Source organism: Leopardus geoffroyi, chromosome B4 (genome assembly GCF_018350155.1).
Source record: "Leopardus geoffroyi isolate Oge1 chromosome B4, O.geoffroyi_Oge1_pat1.0, whole genome shotgun sequence".
Lineage (NCBI taxonomy): Eukaryota > Metazoa > Chordata > Mammalia > Carnivora > Felidae > Leopardus > Leopardus geoffroyi.
Genome location: NC_059341.1, coordinates 19,140,002 through 19,167,070, shown reverse-complemented (window position 1 = coordinate 19,167,070; position 27,069 = coordinate 19,140,002). Strand labels below are relative to the sequence as shown.

General features: G+C 41.0%; 1 non-coding gene across 1 annotated transcript; it reads right to left on the bottom strand.

The window, feature by feature from the left end:
• Nucleotides 1-24,451: 24,451 nt before the first annotated feature.
• LOC123592290 lies at nucleotides 24,452-24,556 on the bottom strand. The gene has a single exon (XR_006709687.1). It is a non-coding gene; the product is annotated as a U6 spliceosomal RNA (small nuclear RNA).
• Nucleotides 24,557-27,069: the final 2,513 nt, after the last annotated feature.

The following is a 27,069-nucleotide window of genomic DNA, read 5'->3' as shown; positions in this document are numbered from 1 at the left end:
AATTTCCCATGGTCTATCACCGATTCAAATCTCAACTTTAACACAGGGATAAAGATAATGAGATCTTTCCCCCAAGTCAGAGCCAGAATTATTCATATATCTGTAAAGGGACAAAGACAACCCTGTAATAATGGTAGCACTAAAAATTTATGGCCATTTAATTTAAAAAAAATTAAGTAATAAAGCAAAAGCTCTGGGTCTCATCAAAGACTTCGCTGTGGTGACATTTCTCCAGTGGAAAAATAGCTTAGGATTTCTATAACAGATACTGCCAAACAGCTCCCGGAATCAATTTACCTAGCACACAAATGAAAATGAGTTTATAAGAACTGTGAACACCTCCAACACAGACACAACTTTGTAGATAAAGCCACAAGACTTCTGAATTCTGTAATGAGTTATGTTGCTGGCCAGCAGGCAGGGAACAGAATGTACTGCCCCTGTCACCTGCTGCCTGGACCTGAATGGAATGGATGTTTCCATCACACATCAGACTCTTCTAGTATACATAGACCTGGACTCAATTATGGAACTGACATATCCAGTTTGTCTGAAGTTCTTTGAAAACATAAAGAATAATAAAAGCTGGGTTACCTCTCACCGTTACCCATTGGAATGCTCTTGCATTCTCGGTACTCTTCTAGAAGCTAGCAGTCAGAGTTGGAAGAATGCTAGAAGATTCTTTAGAGTTACTGATCATTTCCAGATTGAAGCCATTAACCTTTCCTCTGCATTCTTATGACTATTACTCTCTGGCTGATTCATTAAGTTAATGCAATCCTGTGTGTGTTTCAATATTTTTTTGTTTAGCTACGTTCTATTACTTAAGGTTCCTTATATTTATGCCTTGTGTAGCTCACAAAATTATGGTTACCTTGATGCCCAAGGTCTCAGTCTTATACTTTCTCGAACGCTTCTTTCTTGTGGCCTGGCAGTGTAAAACATCTTTGATGTTAATTTTTTTTTTCTACCAGGATGGTTCTGTCTCAGAGACTTTTCAAAACCCATGTTACTAAAAATCTAAATCCAAATATTATTGGGGCCATGGGTTTGTGTAGGGGTTTAAGGTGACGGACCCCCAAGTACAATGACAGCAGTAAGCATCTCGGGTTCCATCACTGAAAATAGAGTTGAAGGGCAAGAGATCATTCGTCCTTGTTATGGTACCCAGGACAAGTTCTGCCCACTGTCTAGGGGTTGGAAACTCTAACCCTATGCAGAGGAGTTCTCTTCAGCATAACTGGGGGTAAGCAAAACGCACAACCTAAGTGTCTTCCTTTGCCATTCTGCAGTGGCATGATCTCAGGACAGAGCTGTGCCTGGTAAGGCTGAGGGGGAGGGAGGCCGTGAAGGCAGGCAGTACACAGCTGAGGATTTTCTGAGAGCAGGTTTTCAGATCAGCAGGGGTTTGCAAAGTTTCAGCAGGGGGTTGACTTCCAACTTCAGCTCTGACAAGCAAAGAGCTTAGAAGCTCTCACTCCCATCCTCACAGACTTTTCTTGGACACATTAGAGAACTCACCTTTTTGGTGGAGGCTTTAGGATTATGTATATGTAAAATTGCATTATCTGCAAATAACGACAATTTTACCTCTTCCTTTCCGATTTGGATGACTTTTATTTCGTTTTCTTGCCTAATTGCTCTGGCTAGGCACTTCAGTACTATGCTGAATAAGTGGTGAGGCTGGGCACCCTTGTCTTGTTCCTGGTCTTAAAGGAAAAGTTTTCAGTCTTTCACCATTGAGTATGATGTTAGCTGTGTGTTTGTTGTATGTGGCCTTCATTATGTTGACATATATTCCTTTTATTGTCAATTTGTTGAGGGATTTTCTCATAAAGGAATGTTGTATTTTGTCAAGTGTTTTTTTCCTACATCTATTTAGAGGATTATATGATTTGTATAATTATATAAAACCATCCTTGTATCCCAAATCCAGCTTTTTTTAATTAAATAATTTATTTTTTATTTTTTTTAAATATGAAATTTATTGTCAAATTGATTTCCATACAACACCCAGTGCTCATCCCAACAGGTTCCCTTGTCAATGCCTGTCACCAACTTTCCCCTCCCTCCCACCCCCCATCAACCCTCAGTTTATTCTCAGTATTTAAGAGTCTCTTATGGTTTGCCTCCTTCCCTCTCTGTAACCCCCCCTCCCCCATTCTCCTCCCCCCTGGTCTTCTGTTGAGTTTCTCAGGATCCACATATGAGTGAAAACATATGGTATCTGTCTTTCTCTGCCTGACTTATTTCACTTAGCATCACACTCTCCAGTTCCATCCACGTTGCTACAAATGGCCAGATGTCATTCTTTCTCATTGCCAAGTAGTATTCCATTGTATATATAAACCACATCTTCTTTATCCATTCGTGAGTCAATGGATATTTAGGCTCTTTCCATGATTTGGCTATTGTTGAAAGTGCTGCTATAAACATTGGGGTACAAGTGCCCCTATGCATCAGCATTCCTGTATCCAAATCCAGCTTTTAATGTGCTTTTGAATTGAATTTGATACGTTGTTGAGGACCCATCTATATTTGTCAGGGATATTGGCTTGTAATTCTCCATTCTTGTAGTGTCCTTATCTGGCTTTAGTATCTGGATAATCCTTGCCTCATAAAATCAGTTTGGAAGTGTTTCCTTCTCTTCAATTTTTTGGAAAAGTTTAAGAAGTATTGGTATTAAATCATCTTTCAATGTTTGGTAGAATTCACCAGTGAAGCCATCTGGTTCTGGACTTTATTGTGTTGGGAGGTTTTTGATCAATGATTCAATCTCATTACTTATTATTGATCTGTTCAGATTTTCTATTTCTTCCCGATTCAGTCTTGGTAGATTTTATGGTTTTAGGAATTTATCCATTTCATCTGGATTATCCAGTCTGTTGGCATATAATTGCTTATAGTTATAGTCTCTTATGATCCTATGTATTTCTGTAGTAAGAGTAGTAAAGTCTCCTTTTCCATTTCTGATTTTATTCATTTGAGTCCTATTTCTTTTTTTCCTTAATCTAGCTAAAGTTTTGCCTATTTAGTTTATCTTTTTGAAGAAAAACCAGCTTTTAGTTTTGTTGACCCTTTCTACTGTTTTCCTGGTCTCTATTTCATTTATTTCCACTCTAATCTTTATTTCCTTCCTTCTGCTAATGTTAGACTTTGTTCTTTTTTCTATTTCCTTCTGAGTTCCTGAAGGTTGTTTATTTGAGATGGTTGTATTTTCTTAATATATATTTATTGCTATAACCATTCCTCTTAGAACTACTTTTGCAGCATCCCATAGATTTTGGTGTTTTGCGTTTCTATTGCATTTGTCCTGAGATACTTCTTTATTTCCCTTTTGGAATCTTTGACAGATTGGTTGTTCAGGATTGTGTTGTTTAGTTTTCACATTCTTGTAAATTTTCCAGGTTTCCTCTTGCCGATTTCTGGTTTTATACCATTGTGGTTGGAAAAGATACTTGGTATGATTTCAATCTTTTTAAATTTGCTAAGACATTTTTTTGTGTCCCATCATATGATCTATCCTGCAGAATATTCCATGTGCTCTTGAGAAGAATGTGGATTCTGCTGCTGTTGGATGGAGTGTTCTAGAAATGTCAGTTAGGTCCATTTGGTCTAAACTATGGTTGAAGCTCAAGTTTCTTTGTTGATTTTCTGTCTGTGTGACCTCTCCATTGCTGAAGGAGGCATACTGATTTTCCCTACTATTACTGTACTGTTGTCTTCTTCTGACTTCGGATCTGTTAGTATTTGCTATTTAATAAATTCAGGTGTTCTGACATTGGGTGCATACGTTTTTATGACTGTTATAGTTTCTTTATGAATTGGCACTTTTATCATTATATAATGACCTTCTTTGTCTCTTGTGCCATTTTGGCTTAAAGTCAATTTTTTCTGATATAAGTGTAGCTATCCTACTTTCTTTTGGTTTCCACTGGCATGGAATATCTTTTTCTGTCCCTTCACTTTGAACTTATGCATGTCCTTGAAACTGAAGTGAGTCTATTGCAGGCAGCATATAGTTAGGTCTTTCTTTCTTTTTTTTTTTTAATCCATCTAGTTACTCTGTGCCTTTTCATTGGTGCATCCAATCCATTTACATTAAAAGTGATTGTTGATATGCGAGGACTTACTAATGCCATCTTATTTTTCCACTTTCAGGTTTATTGTATTTCAATTGTTTCTTTTTCCCTTTATGTCCACCTATCTTTGTAAATTGGTGATTTTCTGTGGCATTATGCTCTGTTTCCTGTATCTTTTGTGCACCTGCTCTAGATTTTTGCTTTGTGGTTACAATGAAGCTTACATAAAACCTAGATATAATTGTATTTTAAGCTGATAACAACTTAACTTCAATTACATACAAATTTCTGCCCTTTTACTTCTCCCACCCCATTTTATGGTGTTGAGATCACAATGTAACTTTTTTTAATATTGTGTATCCATTAACAAAGTATAGTAGCCATAGGTATTTTTAGTACTGTCGTTAAGGGGTTAGCATTGCACCCTAGGCCAGCATTAGAGTTTTCTAAATCTGACTGTACATTCACCTTCACCAATGTGTTGTATACTTTCCTGTATTTTCATGCCCCTGATTACTGTCCTTGCATTTCAGTATATGTGCTGCCGAAGCGAGCACCTGTCCTTGCATTTCAGATTGAAGCACTCCTTTCAGTGTTTCTTGTAGGTGAGTCTAGTGATATTAAAATCTTAGCTTCCCCCACCCCTCAGGAAAGTCTTTATTTCACCTTCCTATCTGAAGAATAACTTTGCTGAATAGAGGATTGCTGGCTGGCAATTATTTTCTTTGAACACTTTGACTATGTCATCCCATGCTCTTCTGGCCTGCAGGGTTTATGCTGAGAAATTTGTTGGTGCCTGATGGGGCGTCCTTTTAAAGTTACAATCTTTTTTCCTCTGGCTCCTTTTCAGATTCTGTCTTTGTCTTTGATTTTTGACAGTTTCCCTGTAATGTGTCTCGTAGGAGGCCTTTTTGTATTGAGATAATAGAGTGAATCTATTAGCTTTGTAAACTTAGATGTCCAAGTTTCCCAGGTATGGAAATCTCTCAGCCATTATTTAAAGTAACTTTTTGCCTTTTTCCCCCCTTTTCTTCTGGATTCTGATTATTCTAATATGTGTATGTTTGAAGGAATCTCACAGATCATGTAGGCTTTCTTTGCTCTTTTTCATTCTTTGTTTTCCAATTTGTTTATTTCAGAGTTCTTGCCCTTTGGATCACTGAACTGTCTTCCATTTAATCTACTCTGCTGTAGATGCTCTCTGTTGCCTTTTGTGTTTCATCCGTTGCATACTTCAGGTCCAGAATTTCTGTTTGGTTATTTTTTTTATGATTTCAATCTCTTTTCCAATTCTCATTTTGTTCATAAAGTTTTTTCCTGATGTCATCAAATTGTCTTTCTGAATTTTCTTGAAGATCATTGAACTTCATCCCAACAGCTATGTTGAATTCTTTATCAGCCAGTTCACAAAATTCTGTATTTGAACTCAGTTATTGGAAGACTATTGTTACCTTTTGGTGTTGGCATGTTTTCTTGATTCTTCCCGTTCCTCATAGTTTTGCCTTACAGCTTTCCCATCTGAAGAAGCAGATACCTCCTCAAATCTTTACTAGTTGCCTGCAGCTAGGGTATACTGTTCATTGATTCTGTTATACCTGGGATTTTCTCTGACCTCGTATGGATACATCTGCTCCACACTTTTGTTTCCCTGTTTGGAAGAATTCTTAAGCTTTCCTGTCTTCCCTGATCCTTACAACTCAGCAGGCTGGCTGCCGGAAACCTCTCTTTTGTTTTCCAGAAGATGGCACTATCTTTCAAGTTTGTGGTTACTTCCTTGCCCACTGATTCTCACCTGGTTTTCGGAAAGCACGTGGTTTACGGAGCTCTCACCACCGCACTCCTGAGGGTACACAAAGAGCTGGCTGCAGAGTTGGGGGAGGTATGGACTTAGCACTCAGGAGGTTGGGGGTGCCTGTGGACCTGGTGAGGAGATCCTTGGGTGAGGTTCTCCCACAGGCTTCCTGCTGATGTCCTGGTTGCAGTCAGCATGAACTGCATTCCTTTAATTCCTTTTATATTCTTATCTATTTCTTTCCCAATATTCTCCCTCCTCCAGGTCATACAGGTCCTACCTCAGTAGTCTGGGTGCTGCTGGAAAGCAATGGGTTTCTCCAGCTGCTACCTGAACAGATGGGGTGGCCAGGCATGTACTCACCTCTCTCTTTTTTCCTATAGGAGAGCTCACCTCCAGACAGTTCAGCACCATTCTGTGTTGATGTGATTTCAATGGCTCACACTCCCCCTGAATTCCATCCATGGATCCTCCAGGGACCCAGGAACTCCATGTCAAAAAGTTTGGACTATATTTTGTGCTTTTTAAGTAGAAATGGACATATTTATTCTTTTAATGGACCTGAAACAGGCAAGAACATACAGATGATCGGTACCCTCGGAAGGCTTCATCAGTAAAAGACTTTTGTGTGTGTCCCCAATAATTACATATTTATTTAAAATTTATACTTAGATATTCTTTCAATTTGTATACTATATATTAGTAATATATATATATATATATATATATATATGAAAAGCATCATTTTTTATTTTACTTTTAGATAAAAACAAAAACAAGAGAAGTTCTAACATTTTTTTCACCCAACTTAGTGGGTGGTGCTGTGTACCCCATAAAGTACATGGATTCCATTTTGGCAACTAAGGCATTCGGTCAAAATGAGAGCCAAGTAGATGTAGATACATTAAGTAAACAGAGCTCTAGGGATGTGAAGATATCCTACAAGATATCCACAGGAAGGAACTGGGGGAAAGTGTCCCACATTATGTTTCCAAAGAAAGAAGGCTATCACTACAGGCTTATTTCCTGTATTTCCTTCTATTATCTACCAAGCACATGAGCACTTACTATGTACCAGCCACTATTTTAAACACTTTACAAATATTGGCTCCTTTTATGCTTTTAATAACCTTATAAAGCAAATACTATTCTTATCCCAATAACATACTGACGATTTAACATGATGCTCTAAAGTTTATAAATTTGAAGGCTTCCTTCTTGGGATGTGAATATTTGCCAGGAGAAAGGGAGCTAGGAGTAGAACGTCTGTGGGGTAGTAAACACAGCTGCTGTACGCAGGGGCCACATGGAAAGGGAGCTGGGAAGTTATCTTGCCCAGTGACCAGATCTTAGGCAGATCAACGACCTTTGGAGTTGCTTTTTTTGTTTGTTAAGTTGATGTATTTATTTTTAGAGGGAGAGAGAGAGAGAGGGAGGGAGAGAGAGAATCTTAAGCAAGTTCTGTGCTCTCAGCGCAGAGCCTGATGCGAGGCTCAGTCCCACCAACTGTGAGATCGTGACCTGAGCGGAAATCAAGAGTCAGATGCTTGAGCCACCCAGGCGCCCCTGGAGTTGCTTTTTGATGAATATTAAGGCGGTAACAGCTACGCTTTTCTGGGAGGGCTCTGTGCTAATCTCGTTCCTCGCTTTAAAGTGTTTAAGGGTTATCTTAGAACTGGGACCCGTAGCGCGAGGGTTTATTTCACCCTAGCTTCTTTTTTGCTTTAGTGCAAGAGTCATTTTCTTTTTCTTTTCTTCCCAGAGGTTTTTCTTTCATATAAAAAGATGTCAAAGGAAGAGAAGATGAGAGTAATGAAACACAGCCAAACAATTCTCGTTTTCAAAAACCCTGCCACCGTTGCCTCACACCTGTGCCTGCATAGGGGCACCCTTGTTACTGTTTCTTTGTCTCCAATATGCCTTGAAATAGTCGTTTCTAACTTCAGTTGATGGAATCAGTGTCACCAGAAAACTGGATACCAGGGGAAGGGGTTTTGGATATTTTTGTATCCTGGGAACAGTTTTTTTTTTTTTCCTCTTTGGCGTGAACTCATTTAGCAAAATCTGCTCTGTTTGGATATACTATGTTTTTAGCACCCCATTTGAAATGACATGCTGAGAGAATTAGCAAACATATCTGAAATTTTTTGAGTCCTTCAGAGGGAGAAAAATATGTTTCCCTTATTTTGCTTTTTTCTACAGCACTTACCCTTTCCTGATATCTTTGTTATATACACATTTTTTGTCTGTTTGAGAGAGCAGGGGGCTTGTTTTGGTCGCTGCTCTATCCCCAAAGCCTGAAATGGTTCCTGGAACATAACTGTCCTTAATAAATATTTGTCACATGAATGGAGGGATAAATAAATCTAACAACTATGAAGTGTGCTGTCGACAACGCTATCTCCCAGATGTCCTTGTGGAAAGGCAGACCCTTGACCCTCAAAGGACTTGACCAAGGTTGGACGAGGAAAGTGCTGTTGTCTTCAGTATGATGGATGTGATAGGGAACGGGAAATGTGCGAAATGGTTATGGTGATTTGTTTTCACTGTAAAAAAAAAAATATTGGGCCATTGACAAATCTATCAGAAGAACTTAAGAAAAGACATAAATAAGAAGTTATTTTGGCCTTTATTAAGTAGCGGTATCTAGATCCTGAAGCTTTATAAAGTCAAATGTAAATGAAGACTGAAGCAAACTAGTTTGAGTCAATTCTTCAAGAATGAATTTTAAAGAAATCACGAGTGGTTTACATATTACTGTATATTAATAATGTATATATATTTTTAGTCTCTTATGAAAAGCTGTTGTTTTCAATTTGTATCAATAGCAACAACATGTAGAGAGATTTTCTCGCTGGTACTTTTCAAATAAACTTTCTTTGGTTTCTTAAGTGCTTCTTTTGTGCTCTTAATTACAGTGATAGAAGATGGGTTGCCTCAATACTTTTACTATATAAATCTTTTGTCTTGAAGGAAGAAAATTGATTTTTAAAAAATTTACAATGAGCTATTGATGAAAAGTCACTATACAATGAACTTCTGCGTATTTGTTGAAAGGAAACAAATACTAGCTGTGTAACTTCATAAAAAAGCAGTACTTATAACTTTCATTATCAAAATTAATATAATCCTCTCTTCCGTAAAATGTAATGCCATTTACCTGTTTTATTTTTTTTAAGCTGTCTACATTCAAATTACAGGATCCTGAACGATGTAGCTGAACTTTTTAATGTTTAAAAGAGAATAGCAAGCATAAAGTGTGTTCAAGTATCAACAGATTTATTTCCATTTTTATCAAAGCCTGTGATTTGGAGGGTATCTATATTCTACAAGTCAATGTGGTTAGATTTCAGATCGTGGAGTCATAGTTGCACAAATAATTTATTTCCTAAGTTTCTATAAAATCATAAGCCCTACTGTCACCTGAAGCAGAACAGCCATGACATTAAATTATTGAAATGTTTTCCACCCCAGATGCGGGTAGCAAAGACAGGGCCGAATAAAACCTAATTTCTATCGATCAGTTAATTTAGCCTAATGGTATGCAACGGAAGTTTTAACGTGGAGCAGTCATGTGCTAAATATTTTACATACTGTGGAACAAACTACTTCAAAACTCAATGGCATACACAACTATCTGTTAGAACTCCACATTTATGGGTTGGTGGTCAGTTGATCTAGAGGTGCTTGGCTCATCTCAGCTGGGTATGGCTGATCATGGCTGGGTTCCTTCAGGTATCTGTGGGTTGGTTGATCTGCTTTGGGCCAGGCCGGGTGGGCAGCTCTGCCTCATAGGTCTTTTATCCTTTTCCTGGGGCCACTTGGCTAGCTCAGGCTTGTTTTTCGCATGATGCTGTAAACAGAACAAAGCAAGACCTCCTAGGGACTCATCTGGGAAGTGACACACTGTCCTTTCTGCCCCATTCTATTGCCAGAGCAAGACACAAGCCCAGCCCAGAACTGAGGAGCAAGGAAAATCTATTCTGCCTCTTTCTAGGGAACATTGTAAAATGTGTGGCTACAGGGAGGTGTGAGGAATTGGAGGTGTTAATGCAATTGATTATAGGTAGAACAGAGATGTATCATTAAAACAGTAGGAAATAGGGGCGCCTGGGTGGCTCAGTCGGTTAAGCGTCCGACTTCGGCTCAGGTCATGATCTCGCGGTCCATGAGTTCGAGCCCCGCATCGGGCTCTGTGCTGACAGCTCAAGGCCTGGAGCCTGCTTCAGATTCTGTGTCTCCCTCTCTCTCTGACCCTCCCCCATTCATGCTCTCTCTCTGTCTCAAAAATAAATAAACGTTAAAAAAAATTAAAAAAAAAACAGTAGGAAATAAATTAGGAAATAATTTTTGAAAAGGAGAGACATCATGGCACAATGTGTTATTGGTCATCTGCAGTCACAATAAGAGCTTATTTGATAAAGATACCTGTATGAAAAAAATATCTATATGTGCCAATTTCCACATCGATTCTCTTGGTCGGTCATTTTCAGAATGTGGTCACCAGACCAGCGGAATCATCTGGGAAGTTGACAGAAATCCAAATTCTCAGGTCCTACCCCAGACCTACTGAATCAGAAACTCTTGGGCAGGGCCCCATCGGCGCCCAGCATGGGGAGAACCATTGTGCTGGGTCAGTCTTCGATTTGTTCCCTGTTTGTTACAAGCAGCAGTACACACTTTTAGTGACTCACATGGTTTATTCACATCGATATGACCACATCTTTGGGTTTGGTGTTGACAGGGTCAAATGGGAAGATCTCAAAGCCTTCCTGAAATTTTGGCACATGATTCATACATTTTTTTCTGCATGGGCCATCAGCGGATGGGGAGGAGACCTGGATTGCTATATTGTCTCCACACAGAGCCTTGTTGTCCAATGCTCAACAATGTCTAGGTGTCTGCCCTTTGTCTTTAATGGCATTCATCCTTGGGGTGCCTGGGTGGCTCAGTCGGTTAAGCGTCCGACTTCGGCTCAGGTCATGATCTCGCGCTCTGTGAGTTCCAGCCCCGCGTTGGGCTCTGTGCTGACAGCTCAAGGCCTGGAGCCTGCTTCCGATTCTGTGTCTCCCTCTCTCTCTGGCCCTCCCCTGTTCATGCTCTGTCTCTCTCTGTCTCAAAAATAAATAAACGTTAAAAAAAATTAAAAAAAATAATGGCATTCATCCTTTTCTTCGTATCAGGTGTTGGAATAAAGGTGTATAATTTATAATGACGATCTTATATCTTCATATATATATATATATATATATATATATTTAGAGACAGCACAAGCAGGGGATGGACAAAGAGAGAGAGACAGAGAGAGAATCCAAAGCAGGCTCCACACTGCCAGTACAGAGCCAGACATGGGGCTCGAACCCGCAAACTGTGAGATCATGACCTGAACTGAAACCAACTGTCAGATACTCAACTGCCTGAGCTTCCCCGGGCGCCCCTCTCTTCCCCCCATTCTGAAAGATTTTGCCACTGACTCTTCTGCCACAAGTAGGATTTTAGACATTTTGAGCAAAAATTGAGGACCAAAAACGTCTCAAAGTTCTGTTCTTTCACATTCATATTCCTTGTGTGTCTAACAAATGTTTTGCCTTTTTAAGCTTGACCATTCCCTTCTCCCCCTGTGTAGAAGCCTATTTGACTACTTTTCCCTTTGAATGACTTTTCCCTTGACAAATGTTTCATGATGATGTTTGCTCAGGACTTCTGAAGGCTAACTCAGAACGACTGAAGAGGCATCGGCTGTGTTTCATTTAATTCCTTCTCTCAAAATAAAGGAGAATATACTCAATCATTGATCATATTCCTACTGTTAGCATCTGGACTTCTGAGACTAACAAGGAACTCTTGATGTTGGTAAGTACATAGTCCTGAGTGAAAATGTTCTGTTTCAAGCCACTAGGTAGCACGTTGATATAATATCACGATGTAATTTTTATTTCCATTTATTTTGCCAAAAAATTCTATCAAAAAGTTGATATCTCTATCAAGGAATTGGTGATAGAATAACGTATAAAATTAGCAAGCATTAAGTGAATTACTTACTAAGTTATTTATTCAGTTCTGTGAGTAAAGCAAATCTTTGCCTTTCTTATGAGAAATTATATCTAAAGGTCATTGCACAGCTGAGAAGAGAAAAACACTTAAAAAAGATTAGGTGCATTTGTATGATTATAAAATAAAACATTGTCAAGTATATTAATAATGGTAGCTGAGAATAATTTCATAAGCATAATTTCAGGGGCACAAGAAAAAAGAAAAAAAGAGAAGGAATTGTATTCATTGATGTTGAAGATAATTCTTCTAAACTCGGCCACAAGACTTGGATTTTCTCTGAAGGTAAGTACTTACTGCTTCAAATGGCTCATATTATCACCCATTTAATTCTCCTAAGATACATCCTTAGTTATTTTCTGGGTGCATGACACCTTCGATTCCTTTTCTCTCCCTAGGTTATATATTTTGAGTTGTTATGACCATTGGCTTATCATTATATTTTGCTTTTCAAAATGTACAATATTTAGGTTTAATTGAATGATACCACCAAATGACTTTTGTTCTGTGGCAGAATCTTTTTTTTTTTTTTTTTCGTGGATAAACTGGACTGTTTGGCATCACAACTTCCCAATAAGAGTGTCTATGTGGCCTGATTAAACCACATAAAATTTGTACCTCATACTTCCCTTCCTCCTGGATCACCGTGCTTGATGTTTTATCCGCAGTTATCAGTTACCTCCTTTGGCATGAAACCTGTATCGTCACCTTTAATACACTATAAGGGTGTAATGTATCACATGAGGACCACTGCCTGTTAACTGCTTTCAGATAACTTTTCTTCACCACGGTATAGGAGGTAGGAGAGGGGCCAGAAATTCAAAGAGAATTTCTGCGTGACTGGGGGGGTAAGATTAGGAAGAAGCTTTTTGCAAAACTACCTTGCTTTACAGATTCACCTATAGTTAAAATTGCCTGTGACAGGAATTAGCTGATTCCCTGTTAACCCATAGAAGCCATGCCTCAAAGCACTCAAAAGCCCAGGAGACTATTGTTCAGCCCAGAGGTCACTTATGATGAAGTGTGTGTGCTAGCTTTCGGTGAGCAAAGCTGGTCAGATGGAAAGATGTAATTGGCAATAACTGGGTGGCTTGTTCAAGACCACCGTCCATATTCCTGAAGCTGAATTTGGTGAAATGTATTGTTCTCAGTCTTCAGATGAATTGTGGACCAAGAGACTAAATGTTTTGTTTTAGACTTGGAAAGGCCAGGTTGTTACATCGGCACGTGCTCCTTAAAAGCATGTTTAATGTAATTCATAAATATTTATTTCTTTTGTTGTGTTTATGTGTCTATGAGTCTGTTTTCCATCCTGGTGGCAAGCTTCTTGGAGGACAGGGGCAATGTTCCTGCCTGGCTCATGGTAGGTGCTCAAAATATGGTTGCCGAATAAAGGGTAAAGGTTTGAATGAATGATGGTAACAGGCTCTGGAGGGCATCTCAAGATGCAACCATACGTTACCTGTATTAGTTCCCTATCACTACAGTAACAAATTACCACAAACTTAGTGGCTGAAAATAACTTAAACTTGTTGTCTTCCAATTTGGGAGGTCAAATGTCTGAACTGCGTCTCAATGGGCTAAAATCAAGGGGTTGACAGGATTGCATTCCTTCTGGAGACTCTAGAGAAGAATCTACTCCCTTACTTTTTCCAGCTTCTAGAGGCCTCCTGCATCCGTGGTTTATGGCCTTTCATCCAGTTACAAAACCAGTAGCGTAGCATCTTCAAAATTCTCTCTGATTCTTCTGTCTCCGGCTTTCACAAGGACCCTTGTGATTACGTTGAATCCACCAGGATAATATCCCCTCCCTCTCCATCTCAAGGTCAGCGGATGAACCATCTTAATTCTATCTGAACCTTAATTCCCTTTTGCCCCTCAAACAAACGTATTCACAGCTTCCAGGAATTAGAACACAGACATTGTTGGGGGGCCACTTATTCAACCTACCACATTGTTCAAACAGCACTTTTTTTAAAAGAATTTGCAACCTAGACTAGATAGCTGATTCCCCCCCTCCATTTCTATAAACTACGTAAAAGTATCCAAATGGCATATCATTATTTTGAGAACAAGAGCCTAAATATATAAATTAATCCCATTCAACTTTCTTTCAGGCAAATCGTTTCCATCTGCTTTATATCTGTATGAATCATAAGGACTGCTGGAAGGACTCAGGAATCTGGTACCAATGAGGAAACACCAATCAAAGCAAGTGTAAGCTTTGAAAATAAGCCTCCATTGTGTTTGGATAATAGCCCATTAACAAAGGTTAATTTTCCTTAAATGGCAGCACATTTTGATTTTCTAGAATGAACTTCAAGCCATTAGAGTCTGTTGGGTAAACTTTTAAAACAAAATCTGACTGTATTGTTCTGCGTAATCGCGTAGAAATACAATTTTTAAATCAACATTCATTTTTAAAATGTAAGAAAATCAATAAGAAATTCATTTAAGCAAATAAAAGGCAAGTTGATGAACTTTAAGCATTTACCAAAGCAACTCGGAACATTCGTTTTTAGCTTATAGACTAATGAATACTAAATGGAGACCATTTCAGAGAAAGACTTTGTTTTCCTTCTGTGGGAAGTGGAAAGAGTGCTAATTAGGAGTATGAAGCATTATGACATAATGAAGCTACTGACTCGCTCCAAATTTGTCCTGAATTTTGTTAGCTCCAGGGCTATCGTGGTAATTTCACTCTCTGTCTTGTGTCCAAGAATCAACTACCGTCTGCCTCGGAGTAAGTTTACCTACGCTGACACTTTTACCACCAACCTAATTGTTTATTTATTTAACTGACGGATTCTGTTCTCATTAGAGCCTGTCATCATATGAAAACGTGTTTTGAGCCCAGAAAGGAATATACTATATTTTTACAATTTAAAGCTATCTGTTGAGTCTTTTCAGATTATTGTCTTTCTACATTCATATAAACAAAATTAAACAAAAATGCAGGTGAAGAGGTCAAATCCCAATGTAGACCTTTTCTATCCTATTCTGATTTTTAAAAAGAAGAAGAAAAGAAAAAAGAAAATCAGTCCGTGCACTCACAGCAAATCTGGGTTCTACAGATATTCTCATGAAATAATTCTTGATCCTGACTTACATTTTTCCTATGCAACTATGGAAATATAAAAGGTCTGTCTCTTGATTTTTTTCCCCTGAGAGTCAAAGGCAGGATATTAGTGGTACTTCTCCGTTAGGGGTGTGAAGGTGTAGTCCTCTGCTTCCAAATGGCTTGTGTCATATCAGCCCTCCTTCCCGGAAGACAAAAACAAAAACAAAAACTGACGGAAAAAACTGTGCACAGAGTTCTATCCTTTCCTTCTGGATTTTATATATACCATAACATGATGTAACATAACATAATGTAACGTAAAATAGCATATTACACACACACACACACACACACACACACACACAATTTAGTTGGTTTCCTCTGATTGTGCCTTTGACTTGGTTCTGACATTATTTCCAATTTTTTCCTACAGCTAGGTTGATGAGAGTTCTGATTCTCCAAATCCTGCTAACATTCTTTACTAAGGGACTTCAATCTCAAAACTCTTCCGCTGGTCTTTTTTAGATTGATCTGTCCTTGGGAAAGTTACCCACCTGATGCTGAGCACAAGGATTTCCCAGACTGCTAGTCCCATTCTTAGCTTCCTCCCCAGGTCAGGTACAGGATGATTCATTTCTTCTGGCGAGAAGGAGGTAATAGGGCACATGAATAAGAGAAGACATCCCTGGGCATGATTGAGGTTCACTTCAGATCACTTTCTTAACCAACTGACTTGTTGCCAGCATTTGTGATTTGCTGATTAAATCTTTCTTTGGTATGAGGCACAGGAAGCAGCAGGGGACGAGCCATACCAAACTCTAGCTCTCATTCCCCCCTCCCCTCTGCCACATCCTTCATTGCCAAACAGTCCCTTGTGACATTAAATGGATCAGACACTTGCAGCTCGTGAATGATGTGTATGGCTGGAATCTTCTGAGATCCCGGAAGATTCTCAGGTCTCAAGCAGTGACTCATTCTATCAACCCTGATTAGGGTCATCAATAGTTAATGTTTTGCATTTTACTGATATTAGTACTTGCACGCTCTCCCTCTCTCTCTTTTTAGGTCTTGCTCCCTCTTGGAATAAAGTGTCGCTAATCCTGTTTAATTGCTCCCATTAGAGTGGGTTGCAGGAAAATGCTGGAAAAAAAGACATGACTCTGTTTCCCATTGTGTGAGCCAGTTGTGTTTTGTAACACATATGATTTGATTTTTCATTTTAATACCTTTTGCATTATTTCAATCATTGTTTTATTTTATTAAAGGTAATTTAAGTCCCAAATAATAGAAGTGGCACAAATACATCTTAAAGTTCTTTTTTCACAATATTGAGGTATAAGTGACATTAAATAAACTGCACATATTTAAAGTGTACAACTTAATACATTTCGACATATGTATGTACCCATAAAACCATTTCCACAGTCAAGATAACATGTTTATCACTCCTAAAAGTTTCTTTATGCCTTTTGTTTCTTTGTGCTCTCTGCCTCCTACCCTCACCTCTATTCCCAGGAAACTAGCACTCTGTTTATCTGTCATTGAGATGAGTTTGCATTTTCTAGAATTTTCTACAAATAGAGTCTTTCACTATGTACTTTTTTGAGGGGAGAGGGAGATCTGGCTTCTTTCACCAAGCATAATTATTTTGAGATTAATCCATATTGTGTATATCAATGATTTGCTCCTTTTTATTATATAATATGTTGCAATTTGTTTATTCACTTGTTTGTTTATGGACATTTGGGGGTTTTTTTTTTGTCTATTATCAACAAAGCTGCTATGAATATCCAAGTATTTGTATGAACACAGGTTTTCCTTACTCTTGAGTAAATACCTAACATTGACATGTCTGGATCGTTAGGTAATTATGTTTAACTTCTTAAGAAACTGCCAGACTCTTTCCAGAGTGGCTGTACCTCTTTATATCCCCAGGAGTGGAGTACGAGAGTTCCAGTCCCTCCGTGACCCCAACACTTGATGTGGCCGGGCTTTTTAATTGTAAACATTCTTTACAGCTATGTAGTGGTACCTCATTGTGCTTATAATTTATATGTCCATGATGAATAATGGTGCTGAGAATTTTTTCGTGCGCTGATTTGTCTCGGTATATCTTCTTTTGTAAGGTGTGTGTAAAAATTAGTTCTCAGATTCTCAGATGGGAAAGGATGTGAGGAGCTCTAACATAATCAATCACTACCAGTGGGAGTCAGGGCTGGCACTCTGGAAACGAACAGATCAGTCTCTCTTGATGTTCTGCCCTCCGGCCATGTAAATGAGGTTTCTTCTCTGTTTTCATTGGGGTTTATCTTCGCTGGTTCAATATAGAAAAGCATAAATGCTTCGCTTATCTTTGAACTTCATCAAACTAATAATTCCGCTTAGAAGTCAGCGCTGGGAACAACATTGTACAGAGTATGTCACAGGGAGCTTTCCGTATTTATTGAGTGCCTCCTATAGGACAGACACTGCTCTCTACCTTGCAGTGCTGATGGATGAGACCCCGTCCTCAAGGCGCTAGCGATATCCTAGGAGAACCTCACTGAAATATGGTGCATCCCAAGGTCTGAGGTAGCATTTTTCTTTGAGAAAATAAATAATACATGAAGATGTAAATAAATATTGCAATAATCAACACACTTAAATCACAGGGGCTATGATCAAGCAAACCAAGAATTTAGTAAACGGGCTTTATACTGTGGAACCTTCAAAATGTATGCATTTGGTGCCACTGCAGTGTGGGTCACAGCAAAATGCCAGGTCACCTGTGCATAAGATACATTGATGAAATCAGATGTGTAGGGAACTTTACGTATATTATCTTTTATCCTTACTACAACCCACCAAGTCTGGGCTTGTAAACCCATTTTATAGAGAAACAGACTTGATGTTGAAGTAGCTCCTCTAAAATTCATCAACCGGCAATTTCCAGAAGGAAAATTAAACTCAGATCCATTAGACTCCGTGACAGTTTGTGCCCATCTTTTATTAGTGCCTAGAAAAACTGATCTTACGTGGGAACCCTCCCTAGAAAAAAACACTTTGCGCTCAGCTCTAATTTTGCACCTTTCAATCTGTAACACCTTAGAAGTAAGAATAAGCTGCTTCGAACAACAAAAAAGGTCTATGCAGTAAAAACAAATATTCTGGCAGGCCCATTTCCAGATATGTTTAAAACTCCTCTAGAAAAAAGAAAGTGGTATCCCAATGCGAAGTCCTATTTCGATAACTCATTTCCAGATTGGAAGCAGACCTACATCCTGTGCATGGATCCAACTGTAAGGTGGTGAGGAGATTTGCTCTGCCAAAGAATTCAGTAAAGCTTGGGTGTTAAGAGCTTCATTTGAAGCTTTTTGCAATTCTCTGCTGTGGCTGCTGACGTAGCTGAATACATACTGAGAACCTTCTGGGTTCTCCCTCTGCTCAGAATGTTCAGAGAATATCAGTGAGGACAATGCTAGAGACCAGGGCTCAAGGCTTGCCAGATGCGGTACAGTTTAGGCTCCGACAGAAAGCCTTGGCCTGGAGGCCTATGGGGGCCGTTGTGCACTTTTTATACTTTTTAGAGGAAGCAATTGTGACCTGTTGTCATTGGCGACTCCAACATGATCTGTGTATCCTGGGAATTTCTTATAAGGTACAGATAACCTGAAAGCGATTTGGGAGATCTGTCTCCCATATCATTACAATTTAACGGGGACCACGTCAACTCAGGAAACGAAAATGAAAAATAAACACAAACCCACTTTGCATTCTCTGCCTCCGTTGATGTGTTTTTTAATTCCCCAGATAAGATTGGGAGCATCTGCTTGGGCCCAGAACGGGGTTAGGCCTGGGAACAGATCTGATGAAAGGTACAGTCAGAGCCGGAAGCCTCTGGGTTAGTTTAGACTTCACAGATAGTATGTTATTTTACAGATTGAACGTTTGTGGCAACACGGTGTAGAGCCAAGTCTATCGGCGCCATTCTCCGATAGCATTTGTTCTCCTACGTCTCTGTGTCACATTTTGGTAGTTCTCGCAATATTTCAAACTCTCACTATTTTTGTATTTGTTGTGGCGATCTGTGATCAGCGATTGCAATTGTGGAATTGCGACTCGCTAGAAGCTCAGATGATGGTTAGCGGTTTTTAGCAAGAATGTATTTTTAAATTAAGGTATCTACGTTTTTTTTTTTTTTTTTTAGATATAATTCTGTGATACACTTAATAGACTATACTGTAACCATAACTTTTAGAGGCACTGGGAAACCAAAACATTCATTGACTCCCTTTATTGTGATATTCGCATGATCACAGTCGTATGGAAGGGACCCACAATATCTTCGAGATATGCCTGCATATATTTGTGAAACTGTATGGTCCCCACTCTTTCCCAGCCATCCCCCCACCCCACGCAGGCTTCACGAAGACTGGGCCCATTTTGCTCACCATTTTATAGTGCGCATGTACTACCAATAGTGTCTGACTCACAGTAGGGACTCGCCGATGTGAGTTTGCCCCTTACCATCATTCTCCACAACACGGCAGCAATGGCCTCCAACCAATGCAGCTGACCTGTTATTTGTCGATGCAAGAGCTTGTAATGACTTCTAACTGTCTAAAGGGCAACAATCTGAATTGTGTGGTGGTAGGGCATACAAGATTCTTTACAGCCTGACCTGCGGATTTTTATTATTGTTAAGTATATTTACTAAACACCTACTACCTACCAGGCACTGTGTGGTCTCTAGGAATTTACCAGTAGACACGACAAACGTTTTGCCCTTTGGTGGGTAGGGACGTACAACACTTCTACAGTGTGGTAGAAGGCAATACGTGCTGTGATAAGAAGGAAAAGTTGGGGGAGAGCACCTGGGTGGCTCAGTTTCTTGAGCGTCTGACTTGGGCTCAAGGCATGATCTCACTGTTCGTGAGTTCAAGTCCCGCATGGGGCTCTCTGCTCTCAGCAGAGACTGCTTTGCATCCTCTGTTCTCCTCTCTATGTGCCCTTCCCCCGCTCTCTCTCTTTCTTTCTCAAAAATAAACATTTAAAAAAAAAAGAAGAAGGAAAAGCTGGATAGGATGCCCGTGAAGGGGAATGTCAAGGGGCTAGTGGGAGTTTGCAACTTTAAACAGGACGGTCAGCATAGGCCTAATTGAGGGGACGGTTGAGCAAAACTTGAAAAAAGTGAAGGACTTCACTGATTTCTGGGGGATGGCTTCCAGCAGAAGGAATAGCCAGGGTGAAAACTCTAACGCGGGAGCATGCCTGGATGCCTGGTGTGTTGGAGGAACACCGCGCAGGTCAGTGTGGCTGGAGCAGAGTGAAGGTGTAGGTCGCGCATAGGAAATAAGACCGGAGAGGCACAATGGGAGTTCAGGGCCTATGGCCGGTCCTCGTGATGGCTTAGACTTTTTGTTTTGTTTTGTTTTCTTCTAATTTTGAGAGTGGATTTGAACAAAAATCTATTCTGATCAGACAGCACAAACCCAGAAGTGGTTAGGAGGGCTCCTAACTTAGACTTTTTCTTTGAAAAGGATGGCGAGCCATTTCAGAACATTGAGGACATAAATGATGTATTCCGACCTACGTTTTAAATACGTTCCTCTAGCTGCTCTGCTGAGAGGAGACAGTAGGGGAATGATGTCAGCTAGGGAGCACTGCAGTAGTCTAGGTGGCTTGGGCCACAGTGGTAGGTGGGGGGGATATGCCCAGAACCTGCTCATCCCTCAGCATTTCAGCTTGCCGGTGTACCTGGGTAGGGCAGCCTTCCCGTGGGTGGGATAAAGCCCTCAGGCCAAAGAACACAGATTGCGGCACGTGGAATGCAGCGGTAGAGGTAGGGCCTGAGGAATCTGCACGAGGCACAAAAGCAGCCTCAGCTACAGTGAGTAATCTGACATCGAGTATGTTCTGGGAGAATGGCATGGCGGACGGACAAGGCAGTCTGGAATGACTGCTGGGCAACACTGAGGGCTACAGTAAGCTCATGGGCATGAAGGTAAGGCCTGATGATGTGGTTACGGGCTGTGCCGCCATCAAGTTCACCTGTATGGGTGTGGCATGGAGTGGGTGGAGAATGATGGCGTATGCAAGGGGAGGGGGGAAGTAGGACAAGTGACTGGGGAGCTTCACCTGAGTAAGATGAGGACAGGTTGCTGCAGGAAGATGAGGGAGAATGGAAGGTGACAGGACCAGTGGGGAGGAAAGCCCTCAGAAGTTGCAGCACTGGGGCGCCTGGGTGGCGCAGTCGGTTGAGCGTCCGACTTCAGCCAGGTCACGATCTCGCGGTCCGTGAGTTCAAGCCCCGCGTCGGGCTCTGGGCTGATGGCTCGGAGCCTGGAGCCTGTTTCCGATTCTGTGTCTCCCTCTCTCTCTGCCCCTCCCCCGTTCATGCTCTGTCTCTCTCTGTCCCAAAAATAAATAAACGTTGAAAAAAAAAATTAAAAAAAAAAAGAAGTTGCAGCACTGGCAGAGTTACGGCAGCAAAAGGGGTGGACTGGGGAGACAGTGAGTGTTGGTCAGGGTGGGATGCATGAAACTGAGATTAGGAAGGAAGGGCGATTCCTGATGAAGTTCTAGGTTATGGCCGTGAAAATGAGAAGCTGAGGCAAGGTGGAGGATTAGATCACTGGCAGAGAGGAGCTTCTGGAACTGAGAAGCCTGGTGTCAGAAGGATCCTGTTGGAGAGCACTGCATTTTCCAAGAATGAAGATATTCTGGTGTTGGGGAGAGTGGCAACGAGTCAGATGCTAAAATCACCAAGAAGCAAAAGGAAATATCCTGGGGTTCGCTGTAGAGTAGAGGGTGATATAATTTGTAGACTTGAGACTCAGAGCTAGCATATCCGTTGGCTTAATTTCTTACCATTCTTCTCCATCCAAACTACCACTACTAAAAAAAAAAAAAAAAAAAAAAAAAAAAAAAAAAGAACATCTTTTGAGAGTTTACTATGTTACCACTACTGGGCAAAGTACTTTACATGAATGAACTCAATTTTCATAACAATCCCAGGCAACGTGGATTATGGTCATCTTGGTCTCACCCTAAAGGAAAGTGAAGGAAGAAGAAGTTAGGTAACTTCCCAGTGTCACACAATTGGTAAGTAGGCAAGTGAGGGTACAAATCCAGGCAGGGGTTCCACTGATACTTCTACTCTAGTCACTACACTCCAGTGTTTTTCTCAACCAAGACTAAGACCTTGGCAAGCAGTGCCCTCAGAGCAAGTCTTCGGCTGGGTAATATGTGCCTAGTCAAAGTTTATGTCCTCTGGGGCAGTGCTACTCAGAGCAGAGTCCATGGATCAGCATCACTAGGAGTTCATTAGAAATGCAAATTCTCACACTCCACACCAGACCCCAAGAATTAGAATCTCAGGGATGGGACTCAGGAATCTGCTTTAACAAAGCCCTCCAGGTGATTTGTATGCGTTCTAAAATTTGAGAAGCCCTGCGAGAACCCTCTTGAGCCCCATATCTTGAGTATGGATATGAAATATAATATGAAATTCAAAGAATTGTAACATGACTTCCTTTGTCATTTTAACATTATCTTATGATCTAATCTGATCCAAATGTTTTTTTACAAATAAAACCTTTCACCCTTGTATGCAGTGGAGTTTTTCATCCACCTTGTGCTATTGATGAGGACTGAACATAGGAAAGAAGATAATGTGTGAGGCAGGTGATGGGCTCAATCTTAGACCTGTTAAATGGGAGACACATTCAGAGCTCCAGGGTTATTACTTAGGAATCAGTTGGTTAGAGGGGGCCCCAAGCTGGGAGTATAGTTGTCTCTGGGGAGACAGACTTGGGAACCATCAGCCCACGCTTGTTGAGGCTGTGATTGTAGATACGATCATCTATGGAGAAACTGGAGAGCAAGAAGAGAAAAAAGGGGAAAGACAACCAAGTAAGGAACATCAATATTTGAGAGGTGGGCCAAGAGGAAGGAGACTGTGAACATCAGAGACAAATGATATCAGATATAGGAGAAGGAGAAGAGAATGCTCTTCTAGGATGCGAGAGTTTAGTGAAAAAGGGTTGAATCACACTATCGAGAATCACAGAAAGATCAAGTGGGATGAGAGCCGAAAATAACAATTCAAAGGTCACTGTTGGTAAGTCTGACAGAAAATGAGGGTAGAAAAGCTCATAAGAAGCTGAGAAGTTAGTGGGAGATAAGGCTCTACATCACCAACAGTACCTCAGGGACTTTGGTGTTGAAGGGACGAAGGTGGGCAGAGTGTTAGTTTGAGAAGGAGTAGGATGAAGGGAAAGATATGTTTTCATAAAAAAAAAACTGTAAAATGCTTGTAGGTTGAACAGAAGACAGAGGAAAGGGATAAATTAAAGGCGTAAGGAACAGAAGACTTATCCGATTAGGTGAAATTTTCTGAGACCTATGACATTTATAGCATCTTCTTTGGTGCTAGACCCATAAGAAATGTTTGACAGGTATGTTTACTGAATGAATGCAGTAATTCTTGGGGTGCAGTACCTCCCAGAATGAAGAGGGACAGCCCTCCATTGAGAAAGTTTCAAGTTCCCTCCAAGATCTACTCGCATCTCCCGCCATTCCCCACCGCTTCCCTCTTACCACCCCAGGTCAGGAACTCCTCCCCATTTCCAAAACCTGTCACACCCTCACTGTCGCTTTGTGCAATGACTCAATGGTTTTGCACCGGGTTTACCTGGGTCTGAAGTACCCTTTCACCTACTCCACCTTCAAGAGTCCTCTCTAATATCAGCTTCACCATGAGGCCTCTTTTCTGTAAGCCAGAATTCATTGCTGCCTCCTGAGGATTATAGCCTTGTGTTCTTAGGTCTTGTGGACGCTTCACAAATTCTCTGCCATCACGTTGTGTACCTGTCTGAATTTCCCTGACTAGACTGGAAACAGGCTTTGGACCTGTCTATAACCAGCTCCTCGGGCAGTGCTTAGCACACAGTGGGCATCAAAGACCGACGACCGAATGCGTGAGCGAAAGAATGTCGAATATTAGTTTTCCAAAACTGTATGTGTTTTTCGATGAAGCGCAGTAAAAAACCAGCGCATTGGTTCATGTCAGGAAGCAAAGAGGCACTTTTGAAGACATTGAAACATCAAAGCCTAGAGCAATCAGAATCATGGTCACTCTGTTAAAGTTATAAAGGGTTTTGATCGGCCCTGTTTAACACGAGGGCATTGACAGAGCAAAACCACAGTCCTATAGCACTCAGAAACAGAAACATGTGGCTTGAGTAATACACAGATAGAACAACTGGCATTTTTATCAATGTACTTACTAACCAAAAGACCCTTCAAGGGTGCTGGGCCCCTCCTCAGTTCTAGAGAATGACATTAGTCAGTCATGGTAAGTTCCACTATTCTTTCCAGTGGTTGGTTCATGAAAAGTCAGGCCACAGAGTTCTGGCCAATGAGGCGTGAGAGAAGCGTCTTGGGAGCCTCATGGAAAAAATTTTCTCATTCTGTTTCTCTGTTTTTCATACAGAATGCTTCACAAATTTGGATGCCATCCTTACTCAGGGTCCATGCGAATCTTCTCTGCATCGTTCCAGTTTTAGTATACGCATTGCTGAAGCAAGCCTAGATTTTCTCACTCTTAACGAGGGTCCACGAAAGGGGCTTCTTTCTAATATTCTTAGATATGTGTCAAGCTGTGATGCCTGGAGCTATTATAGCCCTATTGTGACCAGGAGGTGACCAGTCTGAGGAGAATAGCCAACGTAGTGAAAATGGCACAAGAGAAAGGTAGAAAGGGCAGGATCCCTGGTGGCAATGTTAAGCCACTGAATTAATTCACCCTACAAGGGCCCTATCTCTAGACTTCTTTTTTTTTTTTTTACTGCTTTTTTTTATATAAGACAACAAATGAAGTTCCTATCCTTATGTGTTTTATCCTCAACAACCTGCCGCTGAATGCATCCTGAGAGAAACAGCTGATGACCAGATTTAAAGACCAGCTTTCCTAGCATTACAGGTTACCCTGACCTCATACTTGACTGTGATTCTGGGGCCACTGTTAAAATATGTTGTAAATCTGCTACCGACTTTTAAAAATGAAAACGCCCGGACAAATAAGCAATCATATCAAGTGCAGACTTCTTTATACAACAGAGGTTTGTTTTTTTTAAATAAGCTCACTTGAATATTTGATTCCGTTCCTATTACCTCTCCAAAATGCCCGCCAGCATTTACAGCTTCCAGATTCCAGACTCCACCTACTCCCATGACGGATGAAAGAGGATTTCTTAGCACTCTCGCTTTGTGCAGAACATGAGCTGAAGACATTTCCACGTCAACTTTCCTCTCGAAATATGTTCCAGGAAGAATGTGGCAAGTTTCTTGGGTTATTCACATTGGCATAGACTTAAGACCAACTTCAGAAGAGTGCATTTAACAATCCAAACTTATTTATGACTGCAAGAATAACGACAATGAGAATAACGACTCGGATTTTAGTGACCATGTACTGAAATCTTGTAACGTGCGGGGGATTCCAGGACGGTAGTATAATGTAATGATTGAGAACAAGGGCTTTGGTCTCAAGCAGATGTGGTTTGTGGCCTTGAAAGGTATTTGGGCATTTTCTGGGCAAAATAGGAGTACATGTTCCTATTTTCATTCCAAGGGTCAACGTCGGAGTCCTCAGGAAGGCGAGCACCCGGGGGCTCCTTTCCTTTCGCTCTGAGTTTCTACGTGGAGGAACGTCTATTAGCGGAAAGCTTCTTGCCCCCCACCCTATTTCTCTCTATGTGAGTGATTTGCCTGAACTTGAGATCAAAAGTAGGTCACGGTCGACTCAGCCTCTTCCATCCTTCTTTTGGTTGGCGATCTGCCCCCCAAATTTAATGGGGCCCGTGGCAGACCAGCAGGACCTGTCACGGTGGATCAGCCTGTATGATTCAGCCTAGATTTTGTTAGTAATCAAGCTGACATCTCTATCTCCGCATATCTGACTTCTGGGTTGCTCTTGAAAGACGATCTGAACTCCCAGAAGCAGGGAGCTGCTATACCAGAGGCTCTGTGAAACACCATTTGGCCCTGCTGCTTTGTCCCACACTGCATGGTGGAGGGAGGGGCATAAATCTTAACCGTGTACAAAATCCCTTGTTCCAGTCTCGTTCAGCCAAAAGCTCTCATACGTACTGACACCTAGAAGCCCTGCTTTTCTGTTCACTAGGCCGGCTCAGAAAAAGGAATGGCCACCGCCTCTGGCAACCTCTTCAAATGCCTACCAGGTAGGGAGCTTCTCGTGCCTGTTCGAAATGGAGTGACATTGACCTGTGGAAGCCAGGCTGAATTCTCCAAAGTCCTCATGGCACCAAGTGCAGCTGGTTCTGCCAGTTTTCCTAAAACAGGTGTAGGGTTGTTCCATGGAACCCGCCACACGTGGCGACATCAGAGCACTGACCTCCGTAACTGTAACAGCAGGGACATTCCCAAGTGGGCAAAAAGGGGAAAATACATAAAAGGATGATTAATGAACGCATATGAAACACGCTAGTCATATCCGCAAATACTAGGGGCAGACATTTATCTGCTCTGCAGGTTAAGAACTAGAATCGGGGCAAGTTAGGTTATTGTTAATGTGAGCCCAGTTTGATTCATGGGGTGGCGAGGAGAGAGGAAAAATGGATCGTAGTAAAAATTGTCGTGCTGAAGTTTTGGTGTCCTAATTCTGTGTATGCATTCGATTTGGGAACCTTATTATGAGTTTTTGTGCTTAGATTTGAACAACATGTTGCTGTTCTTCCTATTACTGTAGTGTACTTCAAATGATAGCCCTAGAGCATCAGGGACTGTGCCTCTGGCCTGCGGCCGAGTCTTGTAGAAGGAATTGTTTGGATCCTGGGCCTTGAGGATGGTTCTGACCCAGTTCTTGGGGCTCAGGCTGCCATGCTTTTAGTACAGGAAGCCAGGTCTCCCAAGCATGCCTGTCATCACAGCCACCAACACGGGTGCCATTATACCTGCCGTCATGCACCACCATCAGCAGGAGGGAGGGCGGTTATGAGCGAAGGCCCAAGAGACTTCCAACCTGGAGGAGGGAGACGAGCTTGAACCAGCATATCCAGCAGCGCGGTAGGTGTACGGGG